This window comes from Bos grunniens, chromosome 13, assembly GCF_055505025.1.
Source record: "Bos grunniens cultivar Pamir isolate PY7600 chromosome 13, Bosgru_T2T1.0, whole genome shotgun sequence".
Taxonomy (NCBI): domain Eukaryota; kingdom Metazoa; phylum Chordata; class Mammalia; order Artiodactyla; family Bovidae; genus Bos; species Bos grunniens.
The window spans coordinates 50,100,601-50,116,754 of NC_141177.1; the positions used below are offsets into that span (position 1 = coordinate 50,100,601).

Below are 16,154 nucleotides of genomic sequence, written 5' to 3' on the forward strand. Positions count from 1 at the left end.
TTTTTCAAATTCCTTTCCCTTTAGGTTACTTGTTGCTGTTGTTTAGTCCCTAAGTTGGGTCCAACTCTTTGCAACCTACCGACTATAGGCCACCAGGCTCCTCTGTCCATGGGATGTGCCAGGCAAGAATACTGGAGTGAGCTGTCATTTCCTCCTCCAGGGGATCTTCCTGACCCAGGGACTGAACTCCCATCTCCTGCACCGGAGGCAGATTCCTTTCCACTGAGCCACCTGGGAAGCCCTATTACATACTACTGTTTATCCTGCTATCTTAACCTCTCAAGTATTTTGGTTAGCATCCTTACTCATTTAACACCATCACCCTCTTAAACACAACACTCCACTTACTGAAATATGTTCAACATCCATCACCACACTCCTCTCCCCTTTTTCATCACACACACACACACAACTACTAAGAACCCAACCATTAGGATAGAGCTCTGCATGTCTACTGTCCAGTAACAACCACTGCTTCTCTTTGCGGCATGAAGCACTTCTTACCCATGGACCTTCTGCTATTTCAATAAGAACAGACACACAACTGTTTAGAGCTTTTACTTCGCTCCCCACCAAATCAGATACATTTCTACCTTGCTATTTTAAACTCTTAATGGCCTCCTCCTTTCTGTCTACAATTTTTCTCATTTCTTTCCGAGCACAAATTACACAGCTCAGCAAATGCTATCTTCCTCCCCCTGGACATCTGCTTTAATCAACTACATCTCACAGAATGAGATCATTACCTGGTACAACAGGAAGTAAACAAGTAAACAAAGTCTCAAGAGGACTGTGACAAATGTATCCATAATTAATGACCAAATTTAAGACCAAATATCCAAATTTAAGTTTGATACATATATGTACTAAATATTTAACAATTTTAATACCATGAACAACAAAATCCTAATACAGCCTCACATATGTATCAATCCACTTAAAAATATCACAATTTAAGTACCAATTCTTGACATGAAGTCCTCCAGCAGCTTTACAAGTACTTGTTTAACACTCCCTGAATAGGCCTCTACTAAAGAAATCAAATAGACCTTAATGAGCACAACAAAAAAGTTTAAAACAACTCCAGCATAAGTTCCAGAATAAGAAAGTATTTCACCGAATAGTTCTCTAGATCATTCACTTAACAAGAAACTATAGGCCATGATAGGGATACTAAGGTTTCTTCTGAATGTGCAATCCCTGTTTTCCAAGAATAAAAATGTATAGGATATAAGGTATTTCTTTAGGCCTAAAGAAGACAAGCAAAATATACTGATTCGTTGTCATAAACTATTCTGGTCATAAAGAAACAGTAAAAAAAAAAAAAAAAAAAAGTTAAAAAAAAAAGAAACAGTAAAAATAGGAGGGATACAGGAAATAATCAGTTAACTGGAAAGCAATAGAAAACACAGTCAAGCATAAACTGATAAAGGAAATTCAAAACCAGATTTAAATACAAAAAGAGGAAACAACAAAAGAAGTATTTCAGAAAGCAAGCATCTTTTAATAAAAGTGATACTTGCATGTAGTATTTCAGAAAGATCTATGCCAGGAAGTCCTCCTTTAGTCAGAAAAGAGGGGGACCTAAGAATTTTTCTTGGATTGTTATGAGAGTGCGAAAATATTCCAATTTATTTTTTAGATATTCATTTATTTGGCTGATTTGGGTCGTAGTTGCAGCACAGATCTTTGATGCATCATACAGGACCTTGCCATTGCTGGGCATGGACTCTCTAAATTGCAGGGCTCAGGTTTGGCTGCTCTGTGGTAAGTGGGATCTCAGTTCCCCAACCAGGAATTGAGCCCCTGACCCCTGCATTGCAAGGCAGATTCTTAACCACTGGAAGAGGAGGGAAGTCTCAAAAATATTCCAATTTTAAAAGGAAGTAATATGACCTTGGGTTTGATGATGAATTTTCAAATGCACCTCCAAATGCATAATTCATGAAAGAGAAAATTAAAGAGGACCTTCTTAAAATTACAAATTCCTGCTTTGTGAAAGATACAGAAAATGAAAACATGAACCAGAGACAAGGAGAAAATATCTGTAAAATAGATGTCTGATGAAGGGCTTTTATCCAGAACACACAGAGAACTCTTAAAACTCAACAAAAGAACCAACTTTTTTAATGGAAAACAATCTGAAAAGACACATCATGAAAGAATATAAGCACATGAAAAAATACTCAACTTTGTGTCATTCAGTTCAGTTCAGTCGCTCAGTCGTGTCCGACTCTTTGCAACCCCATGAATTGCAGCACGCCAGGCCTCCCTGTCCATCACCAACTCCCGGAGTTCACTCAGACTCACGTCCATCCAGTCAGTGATGCCATCCAGCCATCTCATCCTCTGTCATTCCCTTCTCCTCCTGCCCCCAATCCCTCCCAGCATCAGTCTTTTCCAATGAGTCAACTCTTCGCATGAGGTGGCCAAAGTACTGGAGTTTCAGCTTTAGCATCATTCCTTCCAAAGAAATCCCAGGGCTGATCTCCTTCAGAATGGACTGGTTGGATCTCCTTGCAGTCCAAGGGACTCTCAAGAGTCTTCTCCAACACCACAGTTCAAAAGCATCAATTCTTCGGCACTCAGCTTTCTTCACAGTCCAACTCTCACATCAATACATGACCACTGGAAAAACCATAGCCTTGACTAGACAGACCTTTGTTGGCAAAGTAATGTCTCTGCTTTTGAATATGCTATCTAGGTTGGTCATAACTTTCCTTCCAAGGAGTAAGCGTCTTTTAATTTCATGGCTGCAGTCACCATCTGCAGTGATTTTGGAGCCCACAAAAATAAAGTCTGACACTGTTCCCACTGTTTCCCCATCTATTTCCTATGAAGTGATGGGACCAGATGCCATGATCTTCGTTTTCTGAATGTTGAGCTTTAAGCCAACTTTTTCACTCTCCTCTTTCACTTTCAGCAAGAGGCTTTTTAGTTCCTCTTCACTTTCTGCCATAAGGGTGGTGTTATCTGCATATCTGAGGTTATTGATATTTCTCCCAGCAATCTTGATTCCAGCTTGTGTTTCTTCCAGTCCAGCGTTTCTCATGATGTACTCTGCATATAAGTTAAATAAGCAGGGTGACAATATACAGCCTTGACGTGCTCCTTTTCCTATTTGGAACCAGTCTGTTGTTCCATGTCCAGTTCTAACTGGTGCTTCCTGACCTGCATATAGGTTTCTCAAGAGGCAGGTCAGGTGGTCTGGTATTCCCATCTCTTTTAGAATTTTCCACAGTTTATTGTGATCCACACAGTCAAAGGCTTTGGCATAGTCAATAAAGCAGAAATAAATGTTTTTCTGGAACTCTCTTGCTTTTTCAATGATCCAGGGATGTTGGCAATTTGATCTGTGGTTCCTCTGCCTTTTCTAAAACCAGCTTGAACATCTGGAAGTTCACAGTTCACGTATTGCTGAAGCCTGGCTTAGAGAATTTTGAGCATGACTTTACTAGCGTGTGAAATGAGTGCAACTGTGCTGTAGATTGAGCATTCTTTGGCATTGCCTTTCTTTGGGACTGGAATGAAAACGGAACAAACTGAAACAATGAGATATCACTGTACCACTATTAGAATGGCTAAAATCCCAAAGACTGACACCACCAAATGCTGATAAGGATGTAGAGCAATGGGAACTTTCACTCACTGCTAGTGGGGATGCAAAATGGTGGAGGCAGTTTGGAAGTCATTTAATAGTTTCTACACAAGTGAATGTTGTCTTACCATACAATCTAGCAACAAGGTTGATGATACGAAATCTTATTTCTACAAAAAGCCCTGCATGCAAATATTCAGAGCAGCTGCCCAAAACTGGAAGCAATCAAAATGTCTTTCAAAAGGTGAAAGGATAGACTGTGAGACAGCCAAACAATACTATTCAGTCAGTCAGTTCAGTCGCTCAGTTGTGTCCGACTCTTTGCGACCCCATGAACCACAGCACGCCAGTCCTCCCTGTCCATCACCAACTCCCGGAGTTCACCCAAACTCATGTCCATTGAGTCGGTGATGCCATCCAACCATCTCATCCTCTGTCGTCCCCTTCTCCTGCCACCCTCAATCTTTCCCAGCATCAGGGTCTTTTCAGAAGAGTCAGCTCTTTGCATGAGGTGGCCAAAGTATTGGAGTTTCAGCTTCAACATTAGTCCTTCCAATGAACACACACGGCTGATCTCCTTCAGAATGGACTGGTTGGATCTCCTTGCAGTCCAAGGGACTCTCAAGAGTCTTCTCCAACACCCCAGTTCAAAAGCATCAATTCTTCTGCGCTCAGCTTTCTTCACAGTCCAGCTCTCACATTCATACATGACCACAGGAAAAACCATAGCCTTGACTAGATGGACCTTTCATTACTATTCAGTAATAAAAAGAAAAGAGCTATTGAGCTATGAAGATAGAAGTGAGTCTCAGATTTATTTTGTTAAGTGAAAGAAAAATATATAGACAGAAGAGGCAACATATAGAATGATTCTATCGTGTGGCAGTCTGGAAAAGTCAAAACCACAGAGACGGTGATTGCTAGGGGTGGGAGGCAGGGAGGGAGGGTTCCACAGGTGAAGCACTGCGGATTCCTTCAGGTCAATAAACTATTCTGTATGATGCTGTAATGGTGTACACAATACGTTATGCACTTGTCAAAACCCATTCATCTTTACAACACAAGCATGTACTCCAATGTTTTCAAATTCTAAATAATCATTTAGGAGGTTGAGGGGATCCCAGCAGGGAAGCAGATGTGACTCGATGGTCAAGCAGTATTACACACGGATGGAATGACCTCACCGAACAGAGCAGGAATGGCGGCAGAGGCTGACGTCACTTACTGTGGAAATAAGTCAAGTTTATAAGAACACAAAGGAACTGCATATAACTAACACATAAACATCTCCTGTGGGAGTATGAACTAAAAATTCTGATACTGCTACGCGCATACACACACTGGAATTGAAAAATTAAGTATAGAGAATGTAGATGGTGGGAACCAAGTTTCCCAATGTTGGAATTTATAGACACGCAAGGGAGGAAGCTAGAATGATTCTGCGATAACGGATTAGACCTGGAAACAGAAATGTGAACTCACTTTGTTTACCACAGATTCAGATTGCACAAACAAGTATTACAGATATATGGCTATATGCTTAGTACACCACACATGAATCCTGCTGTCAGAAGAAATGACACCTTAGCAGCAACAAGCACACACAGCACTCACACACAGGTCTCTAATACCATTCTTCAAATAAAAGGACCAAGGCTTTTTGGAGAAATAACTGATTCAAGGGCTGGGGCAGGAAATATACAAGATGAGCTTGGAGCCTGTAGTGACACATTCTCCCAACCTGGCTTTTATGTGCTTGATTTCAATGCTTCCTATCATTAGAGAACTGTCTTCTTAAACTGTAACTCAAACTAAAAGTGGTATCATGCGTACTTGACATTCCTATGAACATATCTTACATTATGCTGCCCCACTTTAAATAAACTTACATTCCATCTCTTGTTTACTTTCATACAATGCTTTTCTCATCAAAACACAAATTACATTTAAGAGGTACTACGAGTTCTCCATTATCAGTGGTTGTTATAGCTCTGGGTCCACTCTAAAGTGACCTCATCTTATACATGGAAATATAAATACTGACCCAAATGACAGAGCAGAAAATGAGGAGCCTACTGTATTCCCAAAAAATTTGTAAATTCAGTACTCTACTGAACAGTCCTGATCAAGCCCTTTCATATTAAAAACCATTAAACTGGCTTTTAATCCTTTCAGATTCACTCACACACGAAGAATTTTAATGGGATGACATAGGCTACCACGAGGGATAGTCTAAAGGTAAAAAAACTCAATTATTAAAAAGACTAAAAAACAAAAGGAATATTTGCTTGAGGCAACAGGTTAAACTTCCTTTTCCTTCGTAGTCTATGTCACCAAACGCTAACTATACAATAGTAGCTTCCCATGAACCTTTAAAATCACTCCTCTATGACCAGCCTAGACAGCATATTAAAAAGCAGAGATATTACTTTACCAACAAAGATCCGTCTAGTCAAGGCTATGGTTTTTCCAGTGGTTATGTATGGATGTGAGAGTTGAACTATAAAGAAAGCTGAGCACAGAAGAATTGATGCTTTTGAGCTGTGGTGTTGGAGAAGACTCTTGAGAGTCCCTTGGACTGCAAGGAGATCCAATCAGTCCATCCTAAAGGAGATCAGTCCTGGGTGTTCATTGGACGGACTGATGTTGAAGCTGAAATTCCAATACTTTGGCCACCTCATGCGAAGAGCTGACTCTTCTGAAAAGACCCTGATGCTGGGAAAGATTGAGGGTGGCAGAAGGGGACGACAGAGGATGAGATGGTTGGATGGCATCACCGACTCAATGGACATGAGTTTGGGTGAACTCCGGGAGTTGGTGATGGACAGGGAGGCCTGGCGTGCTGCGATTCATGGGGTCGCAGAGTCAGACACGACTGAGCGGCTGAACTGAACTATGATCAACATTCGGCTTCCACATTTTTCAGCTCTCACTCCCTTCTACATGCACTCCAGTCTATGGATTCTTCCTCCTAGATTCTGAACACCTGAGTCCCACATTTTAATTTTTCACTAAGAACTTTCTAAAATAATCAGCTAAGGGAGTTCCCCAGTGGCCTAGTGGTTACAATCCCAGGATTTCACTGCCATGGCCTGGGGCTCAATCCCTGCAAGCCACAATCACCACGTAGCCAAATTAACTAACTAGCTTAAAAAAAAAAAGAAATTATCATTTTTACAGTTCACATAATTTTCATCTTGCCTCTGCGGCATCCCACCCACTGTGCTTGTTGTAACACCTTGATTTCCCTCTGGGGAGCACCCATTCATTGCCCAGGGTCTCAGTTCACGTCACTAATCGTTGTTACATATTAAAGAGAAAATCATAAACTTGGTGTTTACTAAGTTTTATAAGACCTCTAATCCTCTAATAATTCACTTTAGAAGAAAAACTCCATTCACTTCAGGACTCCACTGGTTACCCAAGCATTAACTGCCACCCCACCCTGACCAACTCAGATATTCCTCTGCAACTATACACATTACCCTCCTAATCTCTGAAATGACTATTTACATTCAACTTAATTCCATGTTTAAAAAACAAAAACATATAGCTCACAAAACAAAAAAACAAATATAGTGATTATTATGGTAGGGTCATTGCAAAGGTCTAGTCAGGCATCAATAACTTACTTTAAAAAAAAAAAGAAAAAAGTACTCATTATAAAGGTTAAATTATGCCAATCTACTTCAAAATAAATTGCAATAAACAGAGTCAGGTAGGCAAAGGACCTGAATAGACATTTTTCCAAGGAAAATACACACATGACCAATAAGCAAATCAAATGCAAATCAAAGCCATAATGAGACACCATGCCACATCCATGAGAGTGGCTACTGTAAAAATAACAACAGAAATAAGGAGGTGAGGAGGTGGAGAAACTGGAATTCATGTGCCCTGCTGGTGGGAATGTAAAATGGAGAATATAATTTAAATCAGTTTATACAAGTCTACCCCAAAACTATAAAAATCACTTCAATCCTCACACAGCTTTCAATCCTCTTAAAAAGTAAAGACTGAAAGGCAAATAAACATTCACCCTTTTAGAAAACTGAAAAGTAGCACTTCTGTAGCACAGACAGTGATGAACTGCTGCTGCTGCCAATGCCCAGGCCGCAGACGGGAGCCGGTGTGCAGCCCAGCCGCTCCCATCGCTCAGGCTGCTGCCTGAACACCACCGCCCCCACCACCCTGCTCAGGTCTGTGGAAAAGCTGTCTTCCATGAAACCAACTCCTCATGCCCAAAAGGTTAGGGACTGCTGCCTTCCAAGTTCCTGTCCTCTACTGGAAGGAAAAACAAAAAACATGACTCTTCTCATTCAAATTTAAATTGTTTTACAAAACCTTAGAAAACCAATTATGCAAACTAAAATCAAAACAAGGTAATACTACCCACCAATTAGAATAAAGTTATTTTTTTAAAACAAAGACAATATCAAGGGCTGACAAAGATACCAACAACTGGACACACATTCAGTACTAGTGGGAATGCTAAATGGTACAGCTAGTTCAGTAGTTTCTTATAAACACACATGTTCTGTTGACTATATTCTAGTCCATGAAACAAATCTTAATAAATCTGTAAGGACTGGAATAACATAAATAATATACTCTGAAAACTCCACAACAACATACTTCTAAATAAACCACAGGTCGAACAAGAAATCAAATAAGAGATATGAATTGGGTGAAAATGAAAAGGTGACATCTCAGAGTTTGTGGGATGCAGCCATAGCAGTGCTCAGAGAAAATTTATATACCAAATGCCAACAATCAGAAAAGAAAAATGTCTCACATCAGTGATGTAAGCTTGCACTCTAAGAAACTAAAGAAGAGCAAATTAAACCCAAAGCAAGCAGAAGAAAGGACATGATAAAGATCAGAGCAGAAATCAGTAAACGAGAAAACAGAAAAATGTTAGAGGAAATCAATGAAAACCAGAAGCTGGTTCTTCAAAAAAGATCAGTAATACTGACAATCCTCTAGCCAAATTGACCAAGGACTAAAGAGAAAAAACACAAATAGCCAGCATTAAGAATGAAACAAGGGATATAATTATAGATCTTAAAGACATTAAAAGGAAAATAAGAGAACATTATAAACAGCTTTATGCTAATAAATTCATCAATTTAGATGAACCAGATACATGTCTTTGACAAATTACTAAAGCTTGCTTAAGAAACAGATAACCTAAATCATTCTATGTTTATTAAATAAACTGAATCTGTCTATAAAAATCTTCCCACAAAGAAAACTCCTGGCCAAGATGGCTCCACTGGTGAATTTTACCAAAGTGTAAGGAAAACAATACCAACTCTAAACAAACTTCTTACAGAAAATTGAAACAGACGGAGAACACATCCCAACTCATTCTATGAAGTCAGCGTGTCTTCATGCCAAAACCAGAAAAAGAAGTTATAAAAGAGAAAAACTACAGACCAATATCCCTTATGAACATAGTCACAAATATCTCAGACACAAACTTATCTCCAACAAAGAACTCATACATAGAATACACAAAAACTGTAGAAGTCAAGAAGACAAATACCCAATAAAAAAGGGGCAAAAGATAGGAATGGACAAGTATTCATATCCAAGGAGGAGGATTTATAGATGGTAAAGAAGTCCATGAAAAGATGCCCGAAGTCTTTAGTCCTTAGGAAAATGCAAATTAAAAACACAAATAACATCACACACCTACTGGAATGACTAAAATTAAAAGGCTGACCATACCAGTATTTCTGAGAATGTGGAGCAACCAGAATTCTGACATACTGCTGGTGGGGATGTAGAACAGTACAACTACTTTGGGAAAAGTTGGGCAGATTCTTAAAACCTTGAAATATACACCAACCATACGACCCAGGGATTCTACTCCTTGGTATTTACCAAAGAAGATAAAAACACAAGTCCATATAAAGACCTGTCCACGAATGTATACAGTGGTTTATTTGTAACAGCACCTAAATGGAAGCAACCCAATGACCACCAACAGGTGACCACATAAAGTAACTGTGTAATATCCACACGATGGGATATCAATCAATAATAAAAAGGAACAAAATGCTGATATACACAACAAACTGGATGAATCTCAAGATAATTTTGTTGAGTGAAAAAAATCCAGACAAGAAAGAGCACATACTCTATGATTACACCTACATAACATTCTAGAAAATACAAAGTAATAAACAGTGACAGAAAGCAGATCAGAAACACACAGAAATAGTTACCAGGGAACAAAAGCAATGAATTACCTTTGGGCTTAAGGAAATTAGGAGGTGAGAGATGGGTATGTCTGCTATCCTGAAAATGGTGATGATTTTACAGGCCTACTCCTATGTCAAAACTCATCAAAATGCACACTTAAAATATGTCCAGTTTATTTTACAGCAATTATACCTCAATAAAGCTGTTAAACAAAACTCTAATAAGGCAAATTAAAACCACCAGATATCAGGGACTTCCCTGGAGGTCAAGTAGTTAAGAATCTGCTTTCCAATGCAGGGGACTCGGGTTCAATCCCTGGTGGGAAAACTAAGATACCACGTGCCACCAGACAACTAAGCCTGAGAGCCTCAACTAGAGGACCGGTGCATGGCAACTACTGAGCCCAGGGCTGTGGCGCCTGTGCAACACAAGCAAAGACCATGCCTGCCACAACTAACACTGAAGCAGCCAAAAATAAATAAATATTAAGAAAAAAAAACCACACCAGGTATCACTACGCCCCTACCAGAATGGCTTTAAATACACATTAAGGATATTTTGCAGGACAAGGATACCAGCAACTGGGAACTCTCATTCACTGCTGGTGGTAATGCAGAGTAGTACCGCTACCATGGAAAGCACTTTGGCAATTTCTTAGTTAAACATACATTTAATATATGATCTAGAAATTCCTCTTCTAGGTATGTATCCAAGAAAAATGAAAGCATAAGTCCTTGCAAAGGCCTTACATGAACATCCGTAACAGCTTTATTCATAACAGCCAGAAACTGGAAATGACCCAGAGGCCTATCAAGTGGTGAATGCCTAAACCAACTGTGGTTCAACCTTCTGTAAAACAGGAAACGACACAAACTTCAGAAGATCCCTGTGAGAATGGGTAGAGAAAACATGAAAAAGTACTTAGTAAACTATAAAGCATGATAAAAAAGCATCGCATTAATCACAGCTTCCTCAAGGAAACCAAACGGAGACAGAAAAGCACCAACCATATACAGTATATAACCATCAATGTCTGGCTTGTTTTGCTCAGAACAATGCTAAGCAATGTCGCTGCTCACGCCGTTTTATTGTTGACTTTTATTTTAGTGTATGTATATTTTAACTCAATAAAACTATTTTTTAAAACAAACTAGTAATACACAGCAACATACAGGCAATTTTCAGCTTAACTTTTAAAGACACTGCTCTAACTTCAAAACGTATTAACAGTTTGAATTCTCCAGTGGTGAAGGAGCACAGGACTCAGGGTTGAAGGGCTGAAATTTAAATCAGGGCTTGCCATTTAGCAACTCACAGGCCCTCAGCACCTGAACTATCTATAAAACTAAAGAAGCAATACATACCTCAAAAGATCCTTAGGAAAATGGAAAGAGAAAAAGTACTTTGTAAACTGGAATGCATGATACAGAACACTCACATTAATTAGCACTTACTCAAAGAGAACACTCACAACTGAACTGATTGCTTTTAAAATGAGCACCTTGTCAAATGTCCCTGTTTCTGCCTCTAGCTAGCTATGTAACCTCAGACAAGGCACCCAACCTCTCTGAGCCTCAGCGTTTTTTCCATTTGTGAAAGGGAGCTGATTAATAGTATATATCACATATTGTGAAAGTTAAACAAGTGAATATGCGCAAAGGACTTGGTATAATCCCTAGCACATGTTAAGTGCTTTGTAAGTTTTAGTTCTTAATACTAAAATACTATTATTACCCTAGGAGACCTAATAGTAGCCTCCATCCTGCCACCCAAGCTGTAGTAGGGCAGGTCATATTAGTGATCCAGATCACTGCGTCTCACTTTTAGTGAAAGACGGCATCACCTGGAGAGCTGCTTTAAAAAAAAAACATTCTTGGGACTTCCCTGATGGGCCAGTGGTTAAGACTCTGAGCGTCCACTGCAGGGGGCACGGGTTCAACACCGGGTCTGGGAACTAAGATTCCACATGCCACACGGTGTGGAAACAACAACAACTAAAAACACGTTCTTTTAGATGAGTTTTAGCTTCACAGATTTACTGCAAAGATAGTACAGAGTTCCCATATACCCTGTACACTGTTCCCCCGACTGCAAACATCTTACATTAGTACAGTATATTCATCACACTCCATGAACCAATACTGACAATAATGACCATATTCCTTAATTTTCCCCTAATGAATTTTTCCTGTTATGTGATCATATCCAAAACACCACATACACATTCTATAGTCATATGCTGTAGATTAATGAAATCCCAGATATTCCAATGAGAGCAGGTTTGAGGTGGGGCCCAAAAATGTGCATTTCTAACAAGTTCCCAAGGGTTGCTGATGCAGTCAATCTGAAAGCTCACTTAGAACAGCAGTGATTTAGACTGCAGACTCCAGAACCACCACTGTTCAACACAGCAGCCACTGCTAAGCGAATGTGCCTACTGAGCATGTAACTTGTGGCTAACCTAAACTGAGGCGTGCTCTAAGTGTAAAACACACATGGGAGTCTGAAGCTGTCACACAGACAAAATGATAATAAGATTTATCTCATGGCTTCTTTGTAACTTCCTTACTTATTGTGTGAGTACTAAACACTTGAGAATTACAAAGGTGACTGGCATCACATTTCCACGTGACAGCACTAGTGTGAGGTCCTGGCAGCACTGGTATTACATGGGGCTTAAGAAGTCCAGGTGATTCCCACAAACACTAAAATTTGAGAAGCACTAGATTATCAAGGCAAGAGGTGCTTAGAGAGATCATGATCTGGTAGTTCAGTTCAATTAAAAAACTGGTCAACTGCACACTGAAACTGCAAAATATTAAGTCAATAAAACAGGAAAATGGCTGAATCACTGCAAAGCCATCCAAAAATGAGGATGTGGCACAATTAGAACAGTTAACAATTAAAGAAACCACAAAGATAGCGGCCCAATTGGTTCCTCAAAAGAGCATGATTTTGAAGCACAATGATGCTATGTGGTACCATCGTGCCTTTTCACTTTTGATTCATTCAACAAAACAATGCATGTTTGCAAGTACAACTAAAACTATTCCATATAAGATAAAAGTTTAATTTCACTCTTCTCTCTCACTACTACAAAACTGTAATGTCCACTTTAGGCAGATTTACCTTAAACTGCTTTTTCCTAGCACCAGTTTTCTCATATACGCAAAAATGAGTGTGTGAGTGTGAAAGTCGCTCAGTCACGTCTGATTCTTTGCAACCCTTTGGACTACACAGTCCGTGGAATTCTCCAGGCCAGAATACTGGAGTGGGTAGCCGTTCCCTTCTCCAGGGGATCTTCCCAATCCAGGGATCAAACCCAGGTCTCCCACATTGCAGGCAGATTCTTTACCAGCTGAGCCATCAGGGAAGCTACCACTTAGTAATTTTACACAGCATCGTAGTCACTGTCTTAATTAACTTAAACTGTTTGTTACCCTTTTATTCTCAGAATTGTCAACTGCATCACTTGAAGCACTTTACATTCGTAAAACACATTTTCTGTCAACCTAGTAAAAAAAGCACTCTGCAGATACTTTCTTATTAATGAAAGAACTGCCAAATGGTTGACTACAAATAATACACTGTTTTTTCTGCAGTATTTACGTATTTTCACTTGTGCCTCACAACTAGTGTAGTATGTAAAAAAAAAAAAAACTAAAGATACGTAAAATATTGACTATATATGGACAACCACTCTACAGATGGCATCACATCACATCACAAGAATCAGTGCGTTAGCAATCTTCTCCAACTTCTGTCCTCCATAAAGTAGGAACAGAAACTTACCACCCCATACTGGGGCATGCACGTGCAATATGGTACATTAGACTTCATTTAACTCATTTTCCCCAGAGAGTCCCTTTCCAGAGCAGCAGAGCATCCTACAACCAGGGGTCACACCGACATGCCCAGCTCCTCAGGTTCTTCCAGTTGCCCCACTCAGGGTCAAATCTTTAGAGGCTGAGTCAAGCCAAACTCTGCTCAGAAACATTTCCAAGGCATTGTCTAAAACAGAGAGAAAGAGATAAATACTGGCCCCAGCAGCCAGACCATCTACTCCGACCAAAAGATAACACAAAAGACATCCTGTCCTGTCAGGCACCCTCCTGCGGATCAGGTAAGGAACACTGGATATAGATCCACCTCCAGGCCACCATTTCCCAGCGTCTGGGTATGAAAGAGGCGCGGCCAGGAGCTGGACGTTTTTGAGCCACCCTTCACTGTAACATTCAGAGTCTTCCAAGGTCTCACCTTCACAAGTTGAGCGGCAGAATCTTAATCAGAACCCGAGTGGACTCTTCATTCAAAGTTCCTTCCTTCCTCCCCGTATTCACCTCCTGTTAGGAACACATACCTCAATGTTCCAAAAAATCCACCACCGGGGCTTCTCTGGAGGTCTGGTGGGTAAGAATCCGCCTTGCAATACAGGTGACACGGGTTCGATCCCTAGTCCCAGAAGATCCTACAGGCCGCGGAGCAACTAAGCCCTTGAGACACAACTACCTGCCCCAACTACCAAAGCCCGCACTCTAGAGCCCAGAGGACACAAGAGAAGCCACAGCAAAGAGAAGACCACTCACCACAACGAACGGTTGCCCGTGCTTCCGGCAACTAGAGAAAAAGCCTGCGCACAGCAAACGAAGACCCAGCACAGCTCAAAATAACGTAAACAAATCTTTTCTTTTAATTACCTCCCATGTTCTAATTAACCAAAAAGCAACACGAATGTTAACAACCTGTCCCGAGAACAAATACTTCACTTGGAGACACATCAGAACTTTCATACAGCCATGCTTTGGACATGCTCGCCTTCCCAAGTGCCTGAAAAACGGCGACTGCCGTCAGGAGGAAAACATCACCACGCCTCGAGAATGACCCTGTGGCCTTTTCGTGTCAAAGGGTCTGCGGTAACTTCAGACGCCACACGTCAAGGACAGTCATCCTTAGAAGACAATCCACACACACACACACTCACACACACCTGAGAAGAGCACAGAGGGTGCTCTGAAATTAAGAACGGTGGAGGAGAATCCTCGCAGAAGGGCTAGAAAGAAGCAGATGCCCACTGAGCAGGGGCGGGGCACCTCTAGAAGCTTCAGAAGTCCCCATGCCCAGTCTGGGGGGATCAATAGCCTTCGAGGAGCCCCAGATCGGTTCCCGGGGCTGCTGGGCGGGCGGGGGTTGCACCCCCTGCAGCAGTTGAGGAGCGGGCTCGCCGCCGGCGGGAGGCCAGAAAGGAGGGCGGCACCACCAGCCTTTTACACACACACACACACACACAGCCCGCCACCCTCCTTCCTGGGGGCGGGGCGGGGCGGCGGGCACTGCCCTCTCACAGGAAGTCAGGAAACCCGGGGGGCAGAGGAGCCACAACTTCCAGCCATTTAAAACCCCGTCGCCCACGTCGGCCGAGCGGCAGGCAGCGGCCCGGCGCCCCGCGCCCGCCCGGCGCCCGGACCCCGCCGGCCGCACCTCGCGCACCCCGGCGTCGCCGCGCGCCAGCACACGCCTCCCCCGGCCCCGCAGCCCCGGCCCCGGGCGCCTTTGTGCAGCGCCGCCCCGACCTGCCCTCCGCCCGGGCTCCCCTCTCCTCACCAACCTCACCGAGGGCCCGGCGGCTTCGCGGGGGGGCGGCTCCCTCCTGGCCCTGCTTGGCGGCGGCGGGGCGCCCAGACGAACCTGAAGGGCGCTCACTCAGCGGCGGCCGCGGCCGGCGCGTCCCCGCAGGCGGCTCTCCCGGGGCGGGTGAGTTCCAGGGCACGTCGGAGCGCGCCGGCGCGGGGGCGGGGCGGGGCGGGGCCACGTGACGGGGCGGGGCGCGGCGCACGTGACCGCCGGGCGGGCGCCAGGGGAGCGGGCGGCGTGGATCCGGGAGGAGGAGGGGAGAGGCGGGGGGAGGGGCCGAGGATCGCACCAGGCGCGCGAGCTGCTCGCCGAGGGAGGGGGGCGGTGGCGCCTTTAAACACCAAGTGGGAAAAGTTGAGGAGATGCCGGTGGGGAAAACGAGGGAAGGGCAGAAGGAAAACGGCCCGAGCCCTGGGGTGGCAGGAGTGGGGCCCAGGGGAGAAGGGGGCGTGGGCCCGTCTGTCCCCTTTCTCGTGCGGCTAGGAGCGCTGCCGGGCGAGGGTCAGCCTTTCCGGGCCCAGAAATCGGAGGAAGTCCCCTCGCGACCTCACCTGACGGAAGGGAACTCTGGAGACCCTGGTCCACAACCCGGTCCCGGACCTTCGCCGAGACCATCCGGCAGAGTGCGAAAACAGCGCGCACACTCCGCGGGCGGGCGGGCGGGCGGCTCCAGGGAGGCTTCTGCCATGTGCAAACCCCGTGAGGGCCACGATGT

General features: G+C 43.0%; 1 protein-coding gene across 47 annotated transcripts in view; it reads right to left on the minus strand.

The window, feature by feature from the left end:
- Positions 1–15,561, minus strand: part of ARHGAP12 (Rho GTPase activating protein 12) — a 118,167-nt gene extending 102,606 nt beyond the window's left edge. For 21 of the 47 annotated variants that reach the window (XM_086334098.1, XM_086334087.1, XM_086334093.1 and 18 more), the window contains exon 1: positions 15,419–15,561. The gene's annotated coding sequence lies outside the window, so the exon portion shown is untranslated. Of the gene's footprint in view, positions 1–79; positions 6,057–15,413 lie in introns of those variants that run through there. The other 26 variants (XM_086334100.1, XM_086334089.1, XM_086334094.1 and 23 more) reach the window with 3 other exon arrangements.
- Positions 15,562–16,154: the final 593 nt, after the last annotated feature.